We start from the raw sequence: 7,656 nt of genomic DNA, 5'->3' as shown, positions 1-7,656 counted from the left end.
CGGCGTGCGTCTTTTATAGAAAACGCGGGCGGTCACGCCCCTCTCGACCTCCTGGGGGTGGAGCCTCTATGCGTCTTACTCCGCCCCCCACAGTCTGGGCCGCTGCGCGTGAACCTCCCTGCCAGGGCCCCCAGCTCCCTCGCCTATCTTCTGCCACCCCCTCCGGATCTCCCAGGCCCACTCATTGCCATCCCCTCTCTTCACTACCCCAAATGTATGGGGGACCCCAAGAGTCCTTCCCCGGTGTCTATACCTGGGTGAAGAGATTGACTGGTGTCCTGTCCCATGCCTTTCCCAGGTCAGGGCCTGGCAGTGACTCAGCAATGTAGTCCCCAGGCCAAAGGGGATGCCCAGGGCAGAGGGTAGGAGGACTTAAACAGGCTGGATACCAGACGGCTCGTGGGCAGCACCATGGGCACAGCACAGCTGGCTCCTAGTGTGCTCTCCCCACACTCCAGTGTTGGGTGTCTAGGGAGGCAGTTCACTGCACAGCCCACACCATCCCCCATGACCATCCCCTAAATGGGTTAAGGGACAGACCCTCAATTCAGGAGCACCAGAGGAGTTCCTAGGTTAATAAAGGGTTTGAGAGGTACTTTGGGATAAATGTTGGTGAACCCCCCACCACCACCACCACCACTGGAAGGCCAGAAAGAGCTTCCTGGAGCATCAGTGATTACCAGCTATTCACTATAGCCCAGGACTCCTCATAGGCATTCAGATTCCCACTTGTGAGCACTGAGTTCAACCAGCAAGTGTGGGCTCTCAGGCAGCCAATAACCCTCTAGCTTTGAACCAGGAAAGCTGTTTTATGTGACCAGTTTGCAAGGCCTGGAGAAGGGGGGCGGGGGGGGGGGTTGGAAGGGTGTAGGCAGAAAAGGAATGGCACCCTAGGAAGTCTCCAGAGTCCTGTGAGTGGGAGGTCAGACCTGCTGGGTCAACTCATACTCTTTTAGGGTTGGGTTTGTGGGACCAGAAAAAATTCCAGAATTGGGGAAACCCGAAGACCAAAGGAAGTCTAGTCTGGTGTGAAGGTGATTTACCTGTGGGAATACAACTGGGGCTTAGTCACATTTTACTGCTCCTGCCCAGAGGGATCCATAGTGGGCAAGAATTTGCACCCATGTCAAAGAAGCCTTGTAGAAAGGATGGTCCCTTGGGCTGGGGATGTGGCTCAAGCGGTCATGCGCTCACCTGGCATGCATGGGGCGCTGGGTTCGATTCTCAGCACCACATAAAAATAAAAAAAATAAAGATGTGTCCACTGAAAACTAAAAAATAAATATTAAAAAATTCTCTCTCTCTCTCTAAAAAAAAAAAAAAAAAAAAAAAAAAAGGATGGTCCATTTTCAAGCCTTTCTTGCATCCAGCTGTAGGTCTCTTAGTCTGCTATACCCACTACCCTGCAGACAGGATCAGGGGACAGGGAGAGGGAACCTGAGCTGAGGCTGAGGCTGAGGTTGAGGCCTGAAGACAGATGCCTGCCAACCATGACTCAGCAGTCTAGAAGCCTAACAGCCTCAAAATCTCAGGCAGGCCAGGCTTCCTGCTCCAGCCCCTAACTTGAGCCCCTCAATCTGAGTGGGTAGGGTACACCAGGAAAGCCCTCTGGCTCCATGGAGCCTAGCTTTCAGGAAGGGCTCAAGAGGCCTTCTGTCAGAAGAAGCAGAGTGACTGGACTTCTTTGTTTTCTTTGGGACTGTGGTGGGATTTCAAGGAGGGATGGAGAGGTTCAGGGAGAAGGGTGTCTGGAAATGGGGTCCTGGGAACTGGCCTAGAGACCCTTGGCCCCTTAGGATCCCCTCAGCTCGGGCCCTTTCCAGCATGCCCTGCTGCTTAGAACATCCCCCACCCACCCCTCTCCCCTGGACTCCAGCAGCCAAAAGATAAACAAGGAATCGCCTGGGGAACCCCCTGGCAGGGGCCCTCTCTGCCTGCCCTGCGGTCAGGTGGCCTTGCCGGATGAGTCAGTATCCCATGACCATAACAGGGGGATCCCCGGCTTCTGACACTCATCTCAATGACAGTAGGCAGGGGTGAAAAAGGGACCCAGAACCTGGGGGGTCTTTGGAAGACCCCAGAGGAAGATGAGTTCTTAGTGACCAAGGCTTGCCCCAGACAATCAAATGCGATCAGACTGACATCTCATGTATTTTCCATTCCCGGGATGGGATGCAGGAACCCCCCACCCCAATCTCCTGTGTGTCCTCTAGCCCCTAGAACATGGCACACAGGTCAGGCAACATGCTATTGACCTGTGTTGCTGTTACCACTGTTTACCGGTGACTTGCTTCCCCAATGTTGAAGTATAACACCAGAGAAGCACTCTGAGGCAAGGTTAGAGTGGAAAATAGCTGCTTTATTAAAGGACAGCAGAAAAGACTTCTCCTGGAGGAAGAAGGGAATCCAAGAGGTAGAATCCATGGAAGGGCGAATGTATTCCCCTTTTTATAGCTAAAGTCTTCATCTGGTCCCCCCCATTCCTGTCCTTTGTTCTGTTATCTTTCAGTGCTGAAATTTAAGTGGGAAGGCCCGAAGGGTGGGGTACAGGTGGGCCAAAGAAGTAATCTGGGCAGGAAGGACTTTTGGGTCAGCATCTTCAAGTTTGCTGGGAGCTGTTTCATTAACATTTCTTTGGGATGGGCTCTGGGCCTTGAGGACATTAACATTCCAAGAGTTGTTCTGCTTTTCCTGGACTTCATTCTCAACATGGCCTTCATTTTGGATTTTACTCGATATTAAACCCGATTTACCTAACTACACTGACTACCTATCTTTTTTTTTTTTTTTTTTAAAGAGAGAGTGAGAGAGGAGAGAGAGAGAGAGAGAGAGAGAGAGAGAGAGAGAGAGAGAGAGAGAGAGAACTTTTTTTTAATATTTATTCTTTTTTTTAGTTCTCGGCGGACACAACATCTTTGTTGGTATGTGGTGCTGAGGATCGAACCCGGGCCGCACGCATGCCAGGCGAGCGCGCCACCGCCCGAGCCACATCCCCAGCCCCCCTACCTATCTTTAAATATGGCTTAATTGCCATCTTTGGGCAGGTAAACAGCCTCATCTTTCTTCATCTTTTATGCCAGGAAATGTTCTGAATAGTCTATATAAGTTAATTCACCTGCTCCCAAGAGGTGAAACCATGTGATTAGTTCTGGCCAAGGGCCTGAATGCCTTCAGGCCACAGCATTTATTTATTTGTCTGTGCCAAGGCTTCTAGAGCTTCTTTCTCTTTGCAAGGGAAGCCTGAAAAGTTCAGGTGGCTATTCCTGTAACCTGGGCAGCAAAGCCCCCCAGGGGACCCTAGATAGATATACAACTTTGAGAAGTATAGTTTTACTCAAACACAGAAATTTGGGGTTGTTGCAGCAGCATAAGCAGGCCTATCCTACCTGATCATTACTCTCATTTTGCTTACAGGCAAATAGGAACAGAAAAGATCAAGTAACTTGTCCCACGCCACACATCCAGGAAGTGGTGAAGACAGGATTATGAACCCAGGCAGGGTGTCTGCCTAGTCCATTCTCCTGACCTCAAGTAAACACAGTTTTCAAAACTATCCAGAGGCCACCAGTGATAGGAATTTAGGATTAGGAGAGAAAAGTATGGAATCTTAAGGGAAGTACCCTCAAGCCATTGAAATGGAGAATCAAACCATGCAAAACCACAGTGATAAACCTTGGCAGAGCCCTTGAAAAATGAGGGAAATATGCAAGCCCAAGAAAACTGGCTTGAAATTGTGTAGCTCCACCCTGGATCCACCTCCTATCCAGCCCTTCCATAAATATTGGACCCTCCAGCCCAAGTCAGGGCTGCTTCTCCCTCTTGAGACATCCCACATTCTCTCTCTCTCTCTCTCTCTCTCTCTCGTTTTTTTTTTTTATATTTTATTTATTTTACTTTATTTATTTATAGTGGGGCTGAGAATCGAACCCAGTGCCTCACACATGCTAGGCAAGTGCACCACCACTGGCCACAGCCACAGCTCCTCACGTTTTCTCTTAAATGTGCATCTAACTTCCTAAATGATCCTCTGTTTATGTCTTTGTCTGTCTTGTAATGAAACTGTTTTCCAGCTAAGAACCCTACTGGTCCTGAGTTGACTGGATTCCTTTGCTTTGCTTTGCTTTGCCTTCTCCTTCTGGGAACTCCTCAGACCCTTCATCTGAGACACCTCTGCTCTCCTGACACATCGACTTCTCTTCAAGTCCAACTCCTCACCCTTTGCCCTATTCCAGAACATCCTTTTCCTAGGTGTCTGTGTCAGAGAGAAAAACTTTTCCTGTATGTTCAGTACTGGTACTCTGTGAATTAAACTGACAAAAGACAGACTCAAAAAAGAACTTTTTTTTAATATTTAAAAAAAATAGTTGTAGTTGGACACAATACCTTTATTTTATTTATTTATTTTTATGTGGTGCTGAAGATCGAACCCAGGGCCTCGCACAAGCTAGGCAAGCACTCTACCACTGAGCCACAACCCCAGCCTCAGATTTTTTTTATTTATATGCTAGGCAGTTAGAACTTGGGGGCTCATATACCTATCAACATAATAGAGGAAGGAAAAGATGGACATTTGCCAGCAAACAAATGACTTTTAGGCAAAAATAATACAATTTGTGACCTGTTTTGTGAGAATGTCTATTTGGGTGTGGTGCAAGACTTCTCCAGTGATAAGAGTCTAAGAGTTAATCTTTTCCTGGTTTGTTCCCTGGGAGTCAATTACAACAACTGAGTTTTTTTATGAGATTATCTTTAGGCACATAAAGGAGTTTAGTTAAAAGGCTATTCCCGAATGTCTTCAGCTCAAATACATTTTATGCCACAGTTGTGTATTCTGGACCCTTTTACCCTCAAGAGCCCCTTACTGATCCCCCTCTTTATTCTTTCCACCCCGCTCTCCTTTCCTGCCCAAATGACCATTACAAAATGTAAATACAACCCCAACCTCCACTCCTCTTTCTGTCTTAGAAATCAGGCACAATTTTGAGGGTTAAAGCCCAAATTCCCAGCAAGGTTTATGAGGGCCTATCACTGCTTGCCCTTGTCATCCCAGGGCCTCTCACTGAGTTTTACAGGGGACAGGCAGCTCCTTTAACAGAGTCATTTGCATATGATGATGACTATGCTAAGGCCACACCTCCTCTCCCCTGGGTCTTACCCTACTTCCCAAGGGAGAACCTGTGTTTTTCTATCATGGTAAACTTGCCCCATCTTAAGCTTTCTGAGCCTCATGGATCTTGCCTTTCCAGCATTTGGCAAGGTGGCTGGAGATTGGGATCTGGCCAGGCAGTGACCAGGTCAATGTCAGAGCACATGTGCCTTTCTCACTTTTTCTTTTTCCTGTGTGTGTGTGTGTGTGTGTGTGTGTGTGTGTATGTGTGTGTGTGTTTTGTTGGGGATTTAATCCAGAGTGCTCCGCCACTAAGCTACATCCCCTTTTATTTTTTATTCGGAGACAGGGTCTTGATAAGTTGCTGAAAATGTCCTTGAACTCACAATCCTCCTGTTTCAGCCTCCCAAATTGCTGGAATTACAGGCATGTGCCACCATGTCTGGCTGTGTATTTGTATTTCCAGTGATCTATGCATATCTGGTGTATTGTGGATATTCAGAACATTTTTCTTGAATGAATAAAGGAAAGGCATCTAATGAAATGGGCATGATCATGAGATAATTTAAGGAAAGACTTCCAAACTTTTATGACAGTCTACACCACCTGTATCAACTGCAGAAGATGAAGGACCCCTGCTTAAAATCATGTTTTCAAATGCATTGCATTCATATGTGTGTGTGTGTGTGTGTGATGTCCAGATATAAACACAAGTTTATAATATAGAAATATCTTGTCTAGGTGCAATGGTACACACCTGTAATCTCAAGCACTGTGGAGGATGAGATATAAGAATCACAAGTTAGACCAGCCTCAGCAATTTAACAAGACCCTCAGTAACTTGGCAAGACATTGTCTCAAAATAAAAAATAAAAAGGGCTGGGGATGTAAGTCAGTGGGTACAGTGCCCCTAAATTCAATCCTTAGTACAAAAAAAAAAAAAAAAATATATATATATATATATATATATATATATATATATATATATATATATGATTCTTTAGTAATTTATTAAGTTGTAAGATCTAGAGGCTGAACTAATATGCACCAGAAATATGAAGTTAACTACTATGAATGTAACAACTATTTTTAAGTAACTGACAATAGATGAAAATTCCTGTGATTTTTATCATGAGGGTCAAGGAATTGGTAATTCTGCTAACTCTGCTGCTTCCATTCATAATTGAAGGACATATCAAATTTCAGTTAAAGGTTGGTGAAACAATAGATGGGGCCTGCTTGGTGGTGCAAACCTTTAATCCCAGTAACTCAGGAAGCTGAGACAGAAAGATGGCAGGCCCAAGGCCAGCCTAGGCAATTTAGTGAGATCCTGTCTCAAAATAAAAAGGACGGGGGTGTGGGGGGGTGTAACTCAGTGGTAGAACATCCCTACTATTGCAGAGAGGGAGAGAGAGAAAAAATATAGATTTTTTTTTTTTTCCCCAGCTTAGCTCCTGGACCTTTGCAGTTACTGGTCCCGAGACAACATGTTAAGAAGGTTAAGGGCTGTCCTAGAAAATGTCCAGAGAGACAAAGTGGGCTGAGGGCTGGCACGCAATCTCAACACAAAAGGGCATTTTCACTGTGGGAAGCAAGAAGAACAAAGAAAGAACAAAGAAGGACCCACAGCTGGGGTTTGGAAAGAAAGCAGACTTTTCTGTGCCAATGTGGCTCCATCTTCCCTCCTGGGTCAGGACTAGAGTTGCTTATCAGGCACCAGGAGCTGAACCCTTGGGTGAAGGAGTGCCCCAATCCACTCCACAGGGTGACAGACAGAGCCAGGAAGTGCCTGGAGGGAGTTTGGGTGGCAGACAGGCCCGGATTAATTAATTACTGCAAGGGCATGGAGAGCAATGGAAAACGGGAAAGGAGCCAGGCAACGGCTGCCCTGTTTCAAAAGGAGAAGGCTGGGGGTGGGGGGTCTATAGTGAGGATTCTGCTTAAGGCAGCCCAGCACCGGCACATCAGGCTCTCTTCCCACCCCATGAGCCATTTCTGACAGAGGCCCTGCACTCCTCAGACATCATGGCAGAAGTTTGGCCCCTTCTTGGGCTTTCCTCATTCCTGTTCCCCCTGCTTCAAAGACACTATGTGGAGTGTGTGTGTGTGTGTGGGGGGGTCAAATTTAGTTATTGATAATCCATCCCCTTCACTTTCACTGGTTTAATAATTTGAATATTTTTCCTTAGATCGACTCAATTTTAAACTTAAGAATACATTTTTATTTTTTGCAGTGCTGGGGATGGAACTCAGAGCCTTGAACAAGCTAGGCAAATGCTCTACCACTGAGCTACAGCCTCATACATTTTTTGGGGGGAGGGGGGTATCAGGGATTGAACCCAGGGGCACTTAACCACTGAGCCACATCCCAGCCCTATTTTTTTTAAATGTTTTTGTAGTTGTAGATGGACAAAATGTCTTTATTTTATTTGTTTATTTTTATGTGGTGCTGAGGATTGAACCCAGTGCCTCACACATACCAGGCAAGCGCTCTGCCACTAAGCTAAAGCCCCAGCCCCCCTATTTTGAATTTTATTTAAAGACAGGAT

Source organism: Urocitellus parryii, chromosome 1 (assembly GCF_045843805.1).
Source record: "Urocitellus parryii isolate mUroPar1 chromosome 1, mUroPar1.hap1, whole genome shotgun sequence".
In the NCBI taxonomy this organism is placed as follows: domain Eukaryota; kingdom Metazoa; phylum Chordata; class Mammalia; order Rodentia; family Sciuridae; genus Urocitellus; species Urocitellus parryii.
The sequence above is the reverse complement of the archived record's forward strand: the minus strand, read 5'-3'. Positions refer to the sequence as shown.